This window comes from Schistocerca gregaria, chromosome X (genome assembly GCF_023897955.1).
Source record: "Schistocerca gregaria isolate iqSchGreg1 chromosome X, iqSchGreg1.2, whole genome shotgun sequence".
In the NCBI taxonomy this organism is placed as follows: domain Eukaryota; kingdom Metazoa; phylum Arthropoda; class Insecta; order Orthoptera; family Acrididae; genus Schistocerca; species Schistocerca gregaria.
In genome coordinates this window covers 482,623,387-482,640,758 of record NC_064931.1, presented here as the reverse complement: position 1 = coordinate 482,640,758, position 17,372 = coordinate 482,623,387, and the positions used below count along the sequence as shown (strand labels likewise).

Below are 17,372 nucleotides of genomic sequence, written 5' to 3'. Positions count from 1 at the left end.
GTCGCCAGTGGATTGAAGACCCCATGGAAAACAGAGCTCGGAGGTCGTAGGAATCATCATCAGTAGGATGACTTCGTCAGAAGTAAAAGGAATTCTTTGAGGCTGTTGAAGGACGGCGCAGTTGTGCACAGGAATGTTGCAAAATGCAGGAAGGTCTGTCTACAGATGGTAACTGAGTTAAAAGATTGGCACCGGCATTTGACAGTCATACAACGAAACGAGAAGTAATTCATGTAAACTACGAAGAGACTTCATATCTACTGACTACACCTGTGTGTATCTACTACTGGTATCGGCCACAGCGGAAAAGTCTAAGCGTATTCTTCCAGAAAGATTATGGAGAATGACCTTACAAAACGCATTGCCAGGAACGCAGATGCCGGACGGACAGTCATTCGAAGAATTATGACAGAGGATAGTTAATGCAAGAAAGAGCTACCAAGTGAGGTGGTGCAGTGGTTGACATTAGACTCGCACTCTGGAGAACGGCGGTTCAAATCCTCGTCTGGCTATCTTGGTGTCGAGTTACTGTAGTTTCCCTTAAACTGTTCTGACAGATGTCGGGATAGTTCCTTCGAGGAGGTCGCGATGGATTTCCTTCCCCCAATCTGAGCTTGTGCTCCATCTGTAGTAGCCTCGTCTTCAACTCGGTGTTACGAAACCATCGTCCAGCCTATTCTTGAGCCCTTCCACCTGTCCAGATCCGTAATAAAGTTATGTTACCGGGAAAGATAGAAAAGATACAGAAGAGAGCCGCAGGATACGCCGTGGTTTAATTTAGGTAATGCCAATTACTGACCTTACAAGCAAGACATTATACATCATAAAAAGATCGTTATGAGAATGCCGCAAGCACACTTTAAAGTCAGAGAAATATTAGTTACTACCACGTGCATGTTTCATGACGACGATACCGGCCGTAGTGACCGTGCGGTTCTAGGCGCTACAGTCTGGAGCCGGACGACCGCTACGTCGCAGGTTCGAATCCTGCCTCGGGCATGGATGTGTGTGTTGTCCTTAGGTTAGTTAGGTTTTAGTAGTTCTAAGTCTAGGGGACTGATGACCTCAGCAGTTAAGTCCCATAGTGCTCAGAGCCATTTGAGCCATGACGACGATGAAGTTTGCAATCAGAGATGCAAGCTAATCTTCTGCTCAAAATACGAGAATGGATTAGGAAGGTCGTAAACTTTACATACTGGTATATAGTACCTTTCTACACGTACTGAACAGTGACTTGCACGGTGCAGATGAAAAGGTAAAGTTAACGCACTGTAATTCGAAATAGACTTATAGGGTGCCGTATTGCCGTCGTGGTTCTTGAAACGGCCACCAGTAATTAAGTCAGCTCTAGAATTTGTGCGATATTCGACATGCTGCTATGGAACATTGATAGACCTGTTGAAAAGCCGTACTCTACTTTAGCTTCAAGCCATATTCTCCTTGAAATAACATATTTGAAATCGAGGTACAGGTGTTTGGCATTGCACGACGGATTAAACGAAAACACTGAAACAATTCAGAGGCGTGATGCTAGACTTGTTACCAGTAGGTTCTATTAACAAGCGAGTATGACGGGGGTGCGTCGTGAACTCAAATTGGAATCGTTGGAGGAAAGACGACGTTCTTCTCGTGAAACATTATTGACAAAATTTAAAGAACTGTCATTTGAAGTAGACTGCAGAACGATTTTAGTGCCGCCAAAGTACACTGATCATCATAAAGGGAGCTGCACCTAGTAGCCGACCGATCCACTGCAAACTGGGTGGGCATGTTGCACACTGTCAGCTATGCTAATGATTACTTTTGCACGGTCGGCCACGCAAGCGAGGAGCGTGAGTGGAGTCGTGATGATGTGCACATAGGTTGATAAAGAGGGCCCCCGAAAAAGGCGGTGCCGGCCAGTAAGACAGCAGGTAGCGTCACTAGAACATCACCTGCACTTTCACTGTGCTCAGGTGACAAGTACAGCAGCGGGTTGCCCAGCTAGACGAGTCTGAGAGGGGCTGCATCATGGAGCTGCATGAGATTGAGTGGTCCTATCGACATATTGTGGGTGTCGCTGGTCGTTCAGACACCACAATTGCCCATTGTTAGCGGCAATGGATACAAGAATGCACACATGCGCGACATGCAGGATTTGGACGTGCGACACGACCACAATGGCAGACGGATTGTCCACCACGTGTGACAGGTCCATCGGCAACTACAGGGCCATGCATCGGGCTGACCTGCCTTTTCTGCGACATCCCTTAAGTGCTAGTACCATTGGCAGGCGGTTGCATGACACAGGGCTTGCAGAACGTTGGCCTTTACAATGCTTTCCACACGCATCCTTGCTGCGTCATGCCCTGCTCGCCTGGTGTCAGCAATGGCGGGCATGGGGTCCTGCAGACTGGCGGCGGGTCATCTTTACTGACGAGTACCGCTTCTGCATTGTAGGTGAAGATTACAGGGTCCATGTCTGGAGACGCCGTGGAGAGCGCCACGAAGAGCGGTTTGTCGTCGCCCGTCACAAGCCCCGCCAGCCTGGTGTGGTAGTGTAGGAGCGATATTATGTGGTGCTTGTTCACGGTTAGTGTTCCTAAAGAGTCCGTGACAGCCGCACCGTACGTAGAGGTGGCCTTGCAACCGTTGGCTATGCCATTCACGAACGCCCATCCATGCCTTGTTTGAGAAGAACAATGCTCGTCTTCATACCGCTGCCACATCCCGAGCATGCCTTGCAGCTATGGAGACTCTGCCATGGCCAGCCGCATCACCTGATCTCGCCACGATTGAAAATGTGTAGGGTGCCATGGAACATGCAATCAGGACTTCGTCTCCACCTACCAATAGGCGAGAACTGCGCAGCATGGGTCGGAGTATCACAGGACTACATGCGACACCTGTACAACACTATGCCGCGACATCTGGGCGTTTGTATTCACAACCACGAGGGCCCGACGCCATACTAACACGTACATTTTATGAGTGCGTGGTGCAATAAATGTTGCCTCTTCAAAGTTGAAAGTTTAATCATTTCATATGTATGGTACCATCTTTCTGCCTGCCAACAATGAAATCCGCCTTGTCCTTTTAAATACGGCGCTTCTTACGACGATCAGTGTATATTTTACCTAAGGACCACGAAGAGGGATTAGCTGTCTTACTGAAACATGTAGACAGTCGTTTTCCCTCGCTGTATTTGCGTGTGGAACAGGAAAAAAAATTGGTACAAGGTACTCTCAGTGCAGTGGCTTGCGGAGTATGTATGTAAATGTGGATCCCGAACGGCGTTATTGGATACAACAGGTAACCACCATGTGAGAATAAATCTGACAGTGCCAGTAATGGTTATGGTCCACTAGAGACGTACATACATATTAGTTGTATGCGCGTTGTTTTCCCGTGCTTGGTCACAATATCAAACAGCTGAGTACACAAGTGAAATTGCTGCATTGCCTAGCGTATCTGCATTGGCTCCTCAGCTGCTTCTGGCTATTTTTTCGGGTAGATTTACTCTCGACTCAAGCTTCTTTAACAAATACGTGCAGCGCTGCTTAAATGACAGAGTCCGATCGATGGTGACACCTAGGTACTTTTGGATCTATGTATGATAAACTACGACCCCCGTCAAATAACATGTGTAACTTCCTGCTTGCCTCCTTATTAAGGACATCAAACGCTGTTACTTCTGTTTTACTTGAGTTTGGTTGGAGTCTCCGTTTGCAAAAGTACACATTGAGTTTCGTGAGGTTGCTTGAGAGCGTACTTTCACAGTACTTGATGTCTATTCTGACATTGATGCCAGATCATCTGCATACTCGATTTCATTAGCTGGAATGTCGTGGACGTACAATTTTAAATAGTACGTGAGCCAGGACTCATCCTTGAGGTAGGCCATTGTTTGGGGTTCTGCATCTGCAAATTTTTCAATTAAAAAAAATGAAAACCTTCGATCATACAGCATGTTATTGAGTAAACTTGCTAGCTACCGATATGGAATTAGTCAAAAACCAGGAGCGTCAACTCTTCTCTCCATACTGTATCGTAAGCTACCGTCAGATCGACGAAACATGTAGCCGCTTTGAGGTCTCTCGGAAATCGGGAGTTAACCGGCCAATGTTATGAGCTTGATGGGAGCAACCCCGATTTTTTTAAAGCCACCGTGATCGGCTGTGATTAGTCTGTCAATTGCCTTTTGGATGCGATTGAGAATTTGCTTCTCCAGTAATTTGTGTGTTATGCTGAGAGTAGGAATATAGGCTGATAGTCGCTGTACTAGTTTGTTCTTTGCTTGGCTTCAAAACTGCGAATTTCGTAAACATCTTTGGTAGTATTCAGGTTTGTGATATTTGGTTCAATTCTAGAAGCCGTTGTTTCATCTTGGGCCTACAGGTTTAAGGAACTCCGGACACACACTATCAAATTCAACACTGTATTTGTCTTTCGAAAGCCCAGGACTATAGTGGTTTCATGTACATCAGAGTCACGTGCATACTGAGGGTGAGGCTCAAACAAGATGCCTTTGCGTATAACTGTTTTTTCATGGTTTGTGTTTTCCACGGTTGGCATGCGTAAAATTCAATCCAGCTATGGTCTTCTGCAATTTCCCTCTTCTGTTCTAATTGAGAAACTTCAATAGATTTTCAGATGTTATGCCACTGTCTGATTGCTGATATTGTGTGTATAATTCGTCACATTCTTGCGTCCATCCAGGTACATACAAATGTGAAATCCACATGTGTCAACTTATTGGGCAGTAGATTTTACAGCACCCACGAATCTCTCACAGTTGGGAGGGAGTGGAGAGATCCACTGGATGATGTTATCAGCTCCCTTCTCAGACTGATCCCAATCTGCACGTTAAAAGTTTACCGAGATTGCGGGACTGAGGCAAGTGGAATGTTTATACTACACTGGATGATGAGTGGTCTATGTTGGCTGCGTAGGAATGACTTGCCAATTTTCCTTTATGTTATACTTTCGTTGCTGGATGTTGATGACGACAGTATGCAGAGATCAGGAGCGTAATACTTTCGCCATCTGCCACAACTGAACATTCCTGGTGTTTAGCGTTGTAGATTAAGTGCAGATTGTTCACTTCCATCCAATGCCTGAGAGCGGATCGATTTTCGTCTTCTACCGCATCTTGCCACTCACGGATAGGGCTGTTTAAATCCCCAACAAGTATTACAGGTTGAATGAAAGCTCTTATTTGGAAGATGCGGGAGTAGCACGCTCACTGAGCTTTGTAGGTATTAACTACCGTGACGTTGGCAAACTCAGCTGCGAAGACAAATATATCTGCTTATCTGTTCTCATGAATTACTTGAAAATCCGTATGTTGTGACTAGACATATGTAGCTACTCCACAACGCTCATATTAAGTGCCCAGCAAATTCTTCCAAATAAGTGCTGCTGCACAGCAACAGAGAATCTGCAATGAAACACAGTTGCTTGTAGTCCTCCTCAGGTCCAATTAGACACCGGGTACAACTCGATTAACACCGGTTACGGCTTACGAATGTGCCGTATAAACATTGAGACGATAGGAGCGCCGAACAGCCAATATCTCTCGCACCGTATTCTGGAAAATAGCGTACATGTAATAGCAAAACAGGAGACCCATTTTAAGGACAGTACTGATCCATATACGAGAGGAAAGAAAATACCTTGCTAAGACACAACGGTTATAATGTTTGGTCGTTCTTGGCTACAGAAATGCGTTTCCGCGTGTATAGCATTATTTTCTGTTGAGTATTGCACCACTACGTCGTCCAAAAAAATTTGCCAGCTGTTTCCAAGTAATCGTTAAACGCATTACTGGACTCGTTTCCTCGCAGACACTGTTGAAACTTCTATTTAGTATCAGCCAATATGCTCTTGTAATGTTGTTTATAGAGTGACTCCCTGCTATCTTCAGTCTGATGGTTATTCGAAGACCTGTGCCTTGTATTTAGCTACACTCCAGTGCTACAAGATTACCATCTTACAGTTAGTGGTAACCGGGACGTTATTCGTGGCGTTCAAGTAGTGGGACATGGCAACACAGTATCTCGAATTCTACCATTCATGCTACCTTACAAGGACACTGTCCATTCTTCGTATTGTCTGTTCTAATTGGGCATTATATGAGACTAAAAGTATTTCATCTGCTGTTTGTGGCAGTTTCCCAGGTGTCAGGTCTCCCGTATCCTACACGTGGGAAGTTCATAAGTGGCGGTGTAAATTAATAGTTTTAATATATCGCCTGAATCCATCTGTTAAAAGTATAATGTATCCTAAAGGCCCACCGCCTTCTGCGTTTTAAGTTACTCACAAAATTAGTGTTTTGAAAGCACGAAAGTTACGTACATGTAAAACCTCTCGTGGGACGTGTATGTTAGAATCGCAGCTGCCGAGGTGTCATGTTCGTCATAATTGTATTAAATCAGGGGTTAAGTGATTTGACACTTCACTTAACAACTCAGCTAACAGAAATACGACGACCACGGCATATGTAGACTTGTGTAGTCAGCAATTGACAATGGATTACAATTATTGTGATATTATTATATGACTATATGGTCACAGATTATTTTCAGTACAACTAGTCCTTCGACGTTTTTCCTTTTCAGATTCTCGTTTGATTAGAAAGCAGTGACAACGCCCCAGTCCTGGAGCACCACTGCGAAACCCCATGCTTTTGTTGTAAGAGATTAGACATCTTTATTAAAAAAAAAGATATGGTTGTGAGATTTAGCAGGTTAGCCATCTGAGAATCTTCAGTGATTGTTGGATTGTCTGCTGGTATTCTTATTGACATGGATATTTGGACCCTCTTCGGATTCAAAACGTTTCATTTTCAGAAAGGGAAGATACTTTGATTACTCAGAAGATGTGTGTAAAACTTTTCTCAGAGCATAGCAAATCACATAAAAGAATGATTTTGTCACAGACTTTCCAGCTGAAGATTTTCACTTTTTTTTCTCTTTCTCGGTTTCTGTCTGTCTGTTTTTCTTTCTTTCGCTCGACCCACGTAACCTGAGGCGTTTTCCTAACAATATGTCAGTGCGTACTCTTTCTCGAGGCTCCTTCAACCGTAACGTGCTGCGATACCGTGTCAGCCGTCAAGAATAAAGGGGCGGCGCTGCACTTCGTTGCTTTCGCCCCCTATCCAGTAGTTTCGTTACGGCACTTAAATGACCAACATCAGTTGTAGCAAAATGAAGTGTGGGCAGGCAGATAGTCGGGTTCTTTGTGCCAACGTAAGTTAGCTAGCGCTCTCTCTCTCTCTCTCTCTCTCTCTCTCTCTCTCTCTCTCTCTCTATCTCTCTCTCTCTCTCTCTCCATGGTCGTGTAACAGTAAAAGAGCGCACATCATTTGTTGCAAATTTCAGGTTTCTGGAAATCTTCAGTGCCCTATATTCCCATTTTTGGATTCTAAAAGCCATGTTTTCGAGTAAAGGCATATTTTTTCACATCTCTATAAAATGTTTGTGTGCAGTCTTCTTCGTACTGATAGTGCCCCATCACACTACACTTCAGTCATAATCTGTACAGTATTCCCTAAGAAAATATGTAGCGAGTGTTTACTTACTTCCAATGTTTATAATTGAATTAACTGATGGTTTATTACAGGAAAAAAGCGTTCCTCTAATAAACTGTCTCTTCTTAATGTGCTTGCTTTGAGTGCGAGAAAGGAGATAACTGCCGGATTCGTTGCAGTTGCAGAATATCGGAACATATTGTTTCGTTCCAGTATGAGTTTAATTATTGTTACGAATGATGAAGCAATCTTAATTCTGGCTTAGAAAATATAAGGGCAGTCAAATTGAAATTAGATAGGAAAAAAGTAAGTAAACTGTTTATTACTTCAAAGGTAGTCGCCATAACTGTTAATACATGTATCCCCCTGTGAGACAAGACGGCCAATGCCTTCATGGAAAAACGTATGCTGTTCCCTGCGGAACGATAATTGTACGCGGTCGTGCACTGCTTGATTCAAAACAAATCGGCGGCAACAAATGTCTTTCTTCAGGCCTCCAAAAAGAAGATAGTCGAAACGGGGGGGAGGGGGGGGGGGGAGGGGCTGCATGGAGGATGCGTAAGGACTTCCCAGCGAAACTTTTGCACCCTGATCGAAACACCCTTGGCAACAAGTGGGCGGGAATTACCCTACAACAGAATGTTGCCATCCATCAACATTATTGGGCGTTTGGAACCGGGGCTCACAGAAGATAACAAAAACGCTCAAAGAACCCCCGAGCAAAAAGTTATACGTAAAATTTATGGTTCAATAAGGGTGGAAGAAGACTGGTGGGTACGCTATAGCACCGAAATACAAGCATTAATACAAGGAAGATATGAAGTAAAATGTATCAAATGACAACGGATACGATGACTAGAACATTTGGAGAGATTGGCGGAGAATAGAACAGAAACAGAGACTGATGAAAGGTATGATCCATGATGCTAGACGGAAAGGGAGACCTAGAGGAAGATGGATTGATGATGTAATAGATCTCAACAGCATGTCAGTCCGACGGCGAAAAAGAGCTGCAAAAAAACCGAGAAGTTTGGAGGGAATAATTCAGGAAGCAAAGGCTCGCCAATGGCTGCAGCGCTGAAGAAGAAGAAGTAGAAGATTGGTGCTGTCGATTTCCTTCGGACGAAGAGGTAGAGATGAAAAAAAAACTGACAGGCCAAAACCTATACTGGTATTTTATTTCTGAATAACCGATATTTTTCAGTATTTGTGTGGTCTATTAGAACAGTTGCTGTTTGTTACTGACAGCCGGGTAAAAATCCGAAATATCAGTTAGCCACATTTTCAGTGCTAAGAGTTTTGGTTTTTAAATAAACCTTTTTAAAAAACTCGTAATTTTTATTCGTAAAATTTCCATTGCTTTAAATATCAGATTATCACAGAAAATAGGAAAAGCGTTGAGTGCTCTTTTCAGTGGCATGGCCTATTGGATGGTAGGCGTGAACATGCAGTGTGCGAGACTTGCCGTATCTGGGATCTATGGTAGTTTCTCTCTGTTGCCGTTGGGCATTATTTGTATTACTGAATCGCACCATCCCTACGCAGGAAGTATTTAACGAAGTGCAGTATCAATGAAGTACAATGTTCCATTTGTTTTAAAAGATTAAGAACCTGAGGAGCCACAACAAACTTGGGACATTATATGAAGAGAAAACTTAAAAAATCATTCATAGTTTACAGTATAAATAGAAAGTAGGTAATATGTTGCCTGTGTCTACATGTTGTTGTTGTGGTCTTCAGTCCTGAGACTGGTTTGATGCAGCTCTCCATGCTACTCTATCCTGTGCAAGCCTCTTCATCTCCCAGTACTCACTTCAACCTACATCCTTCTGAATCTGCGTAGTGCAGTCATCTCTTGGTCTTCCTCTACGAGTTTTACCCTCCACGCTGCCCTCCAATACTAAATTGGTGATCCCTTGATGCCTCAGAACATGTCCTACCAACCGATCCCTTCTTCTGGTCAAGTTGTGCCACAAACTTCTCTTCTCCCCAATCCTATTCAATACTTCCTCATTAGCTATGTGATCTACCCATCTAATGTTCAGCATTCTTCTGTAGCACCACATTTCGAAAGCTTCCATTCTCTTCTTGTCCAAACTATTTATCGTCCATGTTCCACTTCCATACATGGCTACACTCCATACAAATACTTTCAGAAACGTCTTCCTGACACTTAAATCTATACTCGATGTTAACAAATTTCTCTTTTTCAGAAACGCTTTCCTTGCCATTGCCAGTCTACATTTTATATCGTCTCTACTTCGACCATCATCAGTTATTTTGCTCCCCAAATAGCAAAACTCCTTTACTACTTTAAGTGTCTCATTTCCTAATCTAATACCCTCAACATCACCCGACTTAATATGACTACATTCCATTATCCTCGTTATGCTTTTGTTGATGTTCATGTTATATCCTCCTTTCAAGACACTATCCATTCCGTTCAACTGCTCTTCCAAGTCCTTTGCTGTCTCTGACAGAATTACAATGTCATCGGCAAACCTCAAAGTTTTTATTGCTTCTCCATGGATTTTAATACCTACTCCGAACTTTTGTTTTGTTTCCTTCACTGCTTGCTCAATATACAGATTGAATAACAGTGGGGAGAGGCTACAACCCTGTCTCACTCCCTTCCCAACCACTGCTTCCCTTTCATGTCCCTCGAATCTTATAACTGCCATCTGGTTTCTGTACAAATTGTAAATAGCCTTTTGCTCCCTGTATTTTACCCCCGCCACATTCAGAATTTGAAAGAGAGTATTCCAGTCAACATTGTCAAAAGCTTTCTCTAAGTCTACAAATGCTAGAAACGTAGGTTTGCAGTTCCTTAATCTAGCTTCGAAGATATGTCGTAGGGTCAGTATTGCCTCACGTGTTCCAACATTTCTACGGAATCCAAACTAATCTTCCCCGAGGTCGGATTCTACTAGTTTTTCCATTCGTCTGTAAAGAATTCGCGTTATTATTTTGCAGCTGTGACTTATTAAACTGATAGTTCGGTAATTTTCACATCTGTCAACACCTGCTTTCTTTGGGATTGGAATTATTATATTCTTCTTGAAGTCTGAGGGTATTTGACCTGTCTCACACATCTTGCTCACCAGTTGGTAGAGTTTTGTCAGGACTGGCTCTCCGAAGGCCCTCAGTAGTTCTAATGGAATGTTGTCTACTCTGGGGGCCTTGTTTCGACTTAGGTCTTTCAGTGCTCTGTCAAACTCTTCACGCAGTATCGTATCTCCCATTTCATCTTCATATACATCCTCTTCCATTTCCATAATATTGTCCTCAAGTACATCGCCCTTATATAGACCCTCTATATACTCCTTCCACCTTTCTGCTTTCCCTTCTTTGCTTAGAACTGGGTTTCCATCTGAACTCTTGATGGTCATACAAGTGGTTCTCTTATCTCCAAAGGTCTCTTTAATTTTCCTGTAGGCAGTATCTATCTTACCCCTTGTGAGATAAGCCTCTACATCCTTACATTTGCCCTCTAGCCATCCCTGCTTAGCCATTTTGCACTTCCTGTCGATCTCATTTTTGAGACGTCTGTATTCCTTTTTGCCTGCTTCATTTACTGCATTTTTATATTTTCTCCTTTCATCAATTAAATTCAATATTTCTTCTGTTAACCAGGTATTTCTACTAGCCCTCGTCTTTTTACCTACTTGATCCTCTGCTGCCTTCACTACTTCATCCCTCAAAGCTACCCATTCTTCTTCTACTGTATTTCTTTCCCCCATTCCTGTCAATTGCTCCCTTATGCTCTCCCTGAAACTCTGTACAACCTCTGGTTCTTTCAGTTTATCCAGGTCCCATCTCCTTAAATTTCCACCTTTTTGCAATTTCTTCAGTTTTAATCTACAGGTCATAACCAATAGATTGTGGTCAGAGTCCACATCTGCCCCTGGAAATGTCTTACAATTTAAAACCTGGTTCCTAAATCTCTGTCTTATCATTATATAATCTATCTGAAACCTGTCAGTATCTCCAGGCTTCTTCCATGTATACAGCCTTCTTTTATGATTCTTGAACCAAGTGTTACCTATGGTTAAGTTGTGCTCTGTGCAAAATTCTACCAGGTGGCTTCCTCTTTCATTTCTTAGCCCCAATCCATATTCACCTACTATGTTTCCTTCTCTCCCTTTTCCTACTACCGAATTCCAGTCACCCATGACTATTCAATTTTCGTCTCCCTTCACTATCTGAATAATTTCTTTGATGTGATCATACATTTAATCAATTTCTTCGTCATGTTTAGAGCTAGTTGACATATGAACTTGTACTACTGTAGTAGGTGCGGGCGTCGTATCTATCTTGGCCACAATAATGCGTTCACTATGCTGTTTGTAGTAGCTTACCCGCATTCCTATTTTCCTATTCATTATTAAACCTACTCCTGCATAACCCTTGTTTGATTTTGTGTTTATAACCCTGTAGTCACCTGACCAGAAGTCTTGTTCCTCCTGCCACCGAACTTCACTAATTCCCACTATATCTAACTTTAACCTATTCATTTCCCTTTTTAAATTTTCTAACCTACCTGCCCGATTAAGGGTTCTGACATTCCACACTCCGATCCGTAGAATGCCAGTTTTCTTTCTCCTGATAACGACGTCCTCCTGAGTAGTCCCCGCCCGGAGATCCGAATGGGGGACTATTTTACCTCCGGAATATTTTACCCAAGAGGACGCCATCATCATTTAATCATACAGTAAAGCTGCATGCCCTCGGGAAAAATTACGGCCGTAGTTTCCCCTTGCTTTCAGCCGTTCGCAGTGCCAGCACAGCAAGGTTATTGTTACAAGGCCAGATCAGTCAAGCATCCAGACTGTTGCCCCTGCAACTACTGAAAAGGCTGCTGCCCCTCTTCAGGAACCACAAGTTTGACTGACCTCTCAATAGATACACCTCCGCTGTGGTTGCACCTAAGGTACAGCTATCTGTATCGCTTAGGCACGCAAGCCTCCCACCGACGGCAAGGTCCATGGTTCATGGGGGGAGGTGTGTCCACATAGTAGGCCTTTATCTGCTCGCAGCCTTTGAAGACGGACAGATTAACATGAAAAACAGTGTTTTCATCCTTTAGCACTGACTATTAGTAATGCGCGAATAGTGGTATGATCCTCGATAACACGAGTTCACTGCTGGTCTTTTGTATTAGTATTCAGCTACTTACCACTTTCAGAGAAAAGAAGCGAATGGTGGACGGACAATTTTTATTTATTTTCCTATTTAATGTTTTGATCCGATGTATTTTGTCACTGAGGGAGTCAAAATTTTTCAGTCTTTGTTCGATTTCTACTTCAATTACAGGCAATAAAAGGAATAAAAAAACGTAAAATCAGTATTTCAGAAACTTTTTTTTAGCCTTTTGACATTCAGGTTAAACTGTCGCTGAAAGAAAGCAATATAACTGAAAACTGCTTGTTTCAGTGATAACCGCCATCCATACGAAGAGGTGCACGCCTGGGTACAATCATGGTTTGCAGGCAGCTGCAAACATTTCTCTCAGTGGAATAAATGTACTAACAGTTCTGTCAATTGCTTTTGAAATAATGAACAGTTTACTTACTTCATTTTGCATGTCTCATTTTCACTTGATTGCCCCTTATATGTCGCGCGGGCACACAACACGCCGTCGTGATGCTTCATAATAATTCAGCTGTAATGAGTTCTAAGAGGAATCACTACTGACGGAATACCTAAAGGAGACACGGATGTATTAAGATCTCTTTGATCGGTAATTTTGCTCTGCAAAAGCTAATTGTTGTAAGAATTAAAGTGACACAAGTAACGCTCGCGAGTTATTAGCTCGTAGGTTCCAATGTAATGAAAGGAAGCAGTTAAGTAACGATAATTTTCTCCAATTCACGTTCGACATTAGACTATGTTCGGAAGAGATCGGTGCGTGTGTAGTGTCTTGTGAACGGTTCTTTCCTGCTGATAGCTTTCATCAGTAAATTATTTTACAGAAGTGTCAGTTTTTTAAAAATGTATTGCAAATTAAGAATACTGTTTATACATTTGTTGATGCTGCAATTTAATGCTTGACAAACAGTTTCTGATTTAGATAACATGTGACTTGATCTAGTAAAGTTTATATATAAATGCGGTACCTCAGTATCCAGTAGACAATATTGTATGATGAAAAACTGTTGGACTTTCGTGGTTATGCCGTCAGCGACAACGTTAGAGGCCACCGAACGAAACTATCACACAGAATCGGAAAGAGGAATTTTGAGTCGGACGAAGGGGAATTTGAGCAAAGAATACCAGAGTATGTTATAATGGAACAGTTATGATGTTAGAGTGATTAATATTATTTTCTTCCTACATATCACCAACCCAAACGTTGGGATGTATAAAATGCGTCGTAGTAATATCTGACTTAGCCTCAGATTGTTTGTGTTTTGGCGAATGTTAATAACATTCTTGTTATGAAATGTCAGACGATACAAGGATGTAGCGACGTGGACGCGGGGCGAACTAAAGCGAAAGATGGTTCAAATGGCTCTGAGCACTATGGGCCTTAACAGCTGAGGTCATCAGTCCCCTATAACTTAGAACAACTAAAACTTAACTAACCTAAGGATCACACACATCCATGCCCGAGGCAGGATTCGAACCTGCTACCGTAGCGGTCGCGCGGTTCCAGACTGAAGCACCTTGAACCGCTCGGCCACCAGCGGCGGGCTAAAGCGAAAGAAAATGGCTTATGGTGCGTTGCGCCGTAGGTTGTTTTGAAAACGCAACAGCACACTAAAGCACCATGCCAGTTCCCTAATCTGATATATTATAACACAAACAAACTAATAATAGGTATACTGGAAACAAGACTTGTACTGCTGTGGTACTTCCTTCCACTTAAAATTGTATTTACCTGCATATTTCAAATTTCTTGAATTTTCAAGTAACGTGATTCTCCTAGTGTAGACCTAACATAACATTAAATACGGACGTTTTATGTCGATGTTACCATGTAGAATGCGTAAGAGTTCTTATGAAAAGTACTTTTGGTGTGGAGAAATTTTCTTCATGCTCACGTCACGCCAAGCCACTCCGTGGCTTCGATCGCTGTAAATCGCGACAATTGAATAAGAATTTGAAGGGCGAAACACTTTTTTGTAAAGTTTGGTGTAGGTATCTGCCAACAGTAAAACGCCTGTTCGACATCTGTGGGAAAGAGCCATGGTGAATAGTGTGTTATCAAAGTCGGATTGTTTCTTCCCTTAACAAGTCGTGGGTTGGGGCATCGTTAATGGAGTGGCATACGGAATGGATAAGTGTGTTGTTCTCCGATGAATCGCGATGCGACGGCAATTACTCTCTCTTTATTCACAGCATTAACTGCCTAATTTCAGTTAACCTCATGGGCAAGTGCACATAATTGAGTGTAGCGTCCGGTTCAGTGCTGCTTCATTATTGAAAAAATACTTGTTCTAGCTGTCCGTTGCTTCTTCAGGCTCAATGTAGTTAATCCTACAAATACTGGATTGTCTGGCGGCTGTGGAGATAATTGTAAAACATATCATCTGTAGTACAGCAGCCAAACATCAAAAGTTTCTCTCATGCGGATCGTTGTCGGAAACTGAGGTCATTAAAGTCAATGGGACAGCGATATGCACATCCAGATGGCGGTAGCATCGCGTACGCAAGGTACAAGTATAAAAGGGCAGTGCATTGGCGGAGCTGTCATTAGGTGATTCATGTGAAAAGATGTCTGATGTGATTGTAACCGCACGACGGGAATTAAGAATTTAAATCCGAAATGACAGTCGGAACCAGACGTATTGGGCATTCCATTTTGGAAATCATTAGGAAGTTCAGTATTCAGAGATCCACTGTGTGAAAAGTATGCCGAGAATACCATAGCGTTACCTCTCACCTCGAAACGACTGGGACCAGCAGCATTTACGTAGAGTTGTCAGTGCTAACACTGCATGAAATAACCGCAAAAGTCACAGTGGGAGGTACGACGAACGTGAAGGTTAGGACAGAGCTGGGAAATTTAGCGTTAGTGGCAGCAGGCGACCGACACGAGTGTTTTTGATAACATCATATCACATCACGACATCACTTGCAGCGCGTCTCCTGGGCTCGTGACCAAATCGGTTGGACCCCAGAAGACTGGAAAACCGTGGTTTGGTCAGATGAGCCCCGATTTCAGTTTGTAAGAGCTGGTGGTAGGGCTCGCGTGTGGCGCAGACCCTACGAAGCCATGGACCCTGGATGTCAGCAAGACACTTTACAGGCTGGTGGTGCTCCATAATGGTGTGGGCTGTGTTTATATGTAATGGACTGGGTCCTCTGGTCCAAGTGAAGCTATTATTGACTGGAAATGGTTATGTTCTGATACTTGGACACCATTGGCAGTCATTCATGGTGTTCGTGTTCTCAAACAATGATGCATTTTTTATGGACGACAGTGTGCTGTCACCGGGTCAAAATTGTTCGCTATTGGTTTGAAGAACATTCTGGACAATTCGACCTAATGATTTGACCACCCAGATCGCTCGACGCGGGACATAATCGAGAGGACATTTAGTGCACAACATCCTGCGCGGACAACACTTCCAGAATTATGGACGGCTGTAGAGACAGCATTTGTGCAGGTTACCTCCATGGACTTGTTGAGTCCACGCCACGTCGATTTGCTGCACTACGCCGGGCAAAAGGAGGTCCGAGGCCGTATTAGATGTCCCACGACTTTTGTCACCTCAGTGTATATACATTTCGGAACAGGAAGTATTCGTGGTACCTTTCATTTACTTTTATTCACACCTCTCAGTGCTCTGAACTCTGACTTCACGGTAGGTTCGGTGTTCTTCCACATAATCGGAAAAGTTCAGCTCGCTGTCTGTTGATGACCATCTTTACTGTTGTTCAGAATCAGTCATAAAGACAGTCGAAAGCTTTTTCCTTGCCCGTTAAGACGCAATATAATCTTCATATGAATCTCTTCCTCCTTCGTTTTTTAATTTTTCTTCACTGCACTTTTCTTCTATAAGCAGTAGTCAAATGAAAACGAGACTGATGGAAGAAAGTAAGTAAACTGTGTACTATTTAAAACATAATCGCCCTAACCGTTAATGAATTTATATCATTGAGAGACAAGACTGTCAGTGCTTCGTGGAAAAATGTTTGCGTTTGCCTATGGAACCAGGATTGTACCCAGGCATGCACATCTTCGTCCGAAGCAAATCGACGGTCTCGAATGTCGTTCTTCAGGGTTTCAAAAGCATGCAAGTCGCATGGGGAGCGTTCGAAACTGTATGAAGGATGTTTAAGGGCTTCCTAGCGAAACTTACGCAGCGTAGTCGAAACAACGGCAAAATGTAGGCGGACATTTTGTTGGCTGTTTGTTTCTATTCCTTTGCAGAAGTTTCGTAGGGAAGCTAGTAAACATTCTTCATACACTCCCGATCTCTCCCCATGCGACTTCCATATTTTTGGAGGCCTGAAGAGAGAAATTCGTGGTCGTTGATTGGCTTCGGACAAAGATGTGCAAGCCTGGGTGCAATCATGGTTCCGTAGGCAACGGCAGACATTTTTCCATGACGGCTATGCCCATCTTGTCTCACAGTGGGATAAGTACAGTGGTATCCAAAATTAAAGCAACAATTGGAAATTTTTACGAGATTACATTTGCCGCAAAATAGTACAGACAGCGGATATTAAAGCAGAAACAATGCAAAGAATACGTAACTTTACACATATAGCAGCAGTTTACGTTAAGACAAATATGTTCTTCGTTTTTTTCCAGCTTAAGGAATTTGCACAAACAGTCCGACAACTGGTTAATGTGCTCAGCATTGGGTGTGACCACCTCTGGCAGCAATACATGCCTGACAACGACGGGGGA

At 43.0% G+C, this 17,372-nt stretch overlaps 1 protein-coding gene across 4 annotated transcripts in view; it reads left to right on the top strand.

The window, feature by feature from the left end:
* Positions 1-17,372, top strand: part of LOC126298945 (uncharacterized) — an 828,858-nt gene that overhangs the window by 422,279 nt on the left and 389,207 nt on the right. The gene's annotated exons all lie outside the window — the stretch shown is intronic.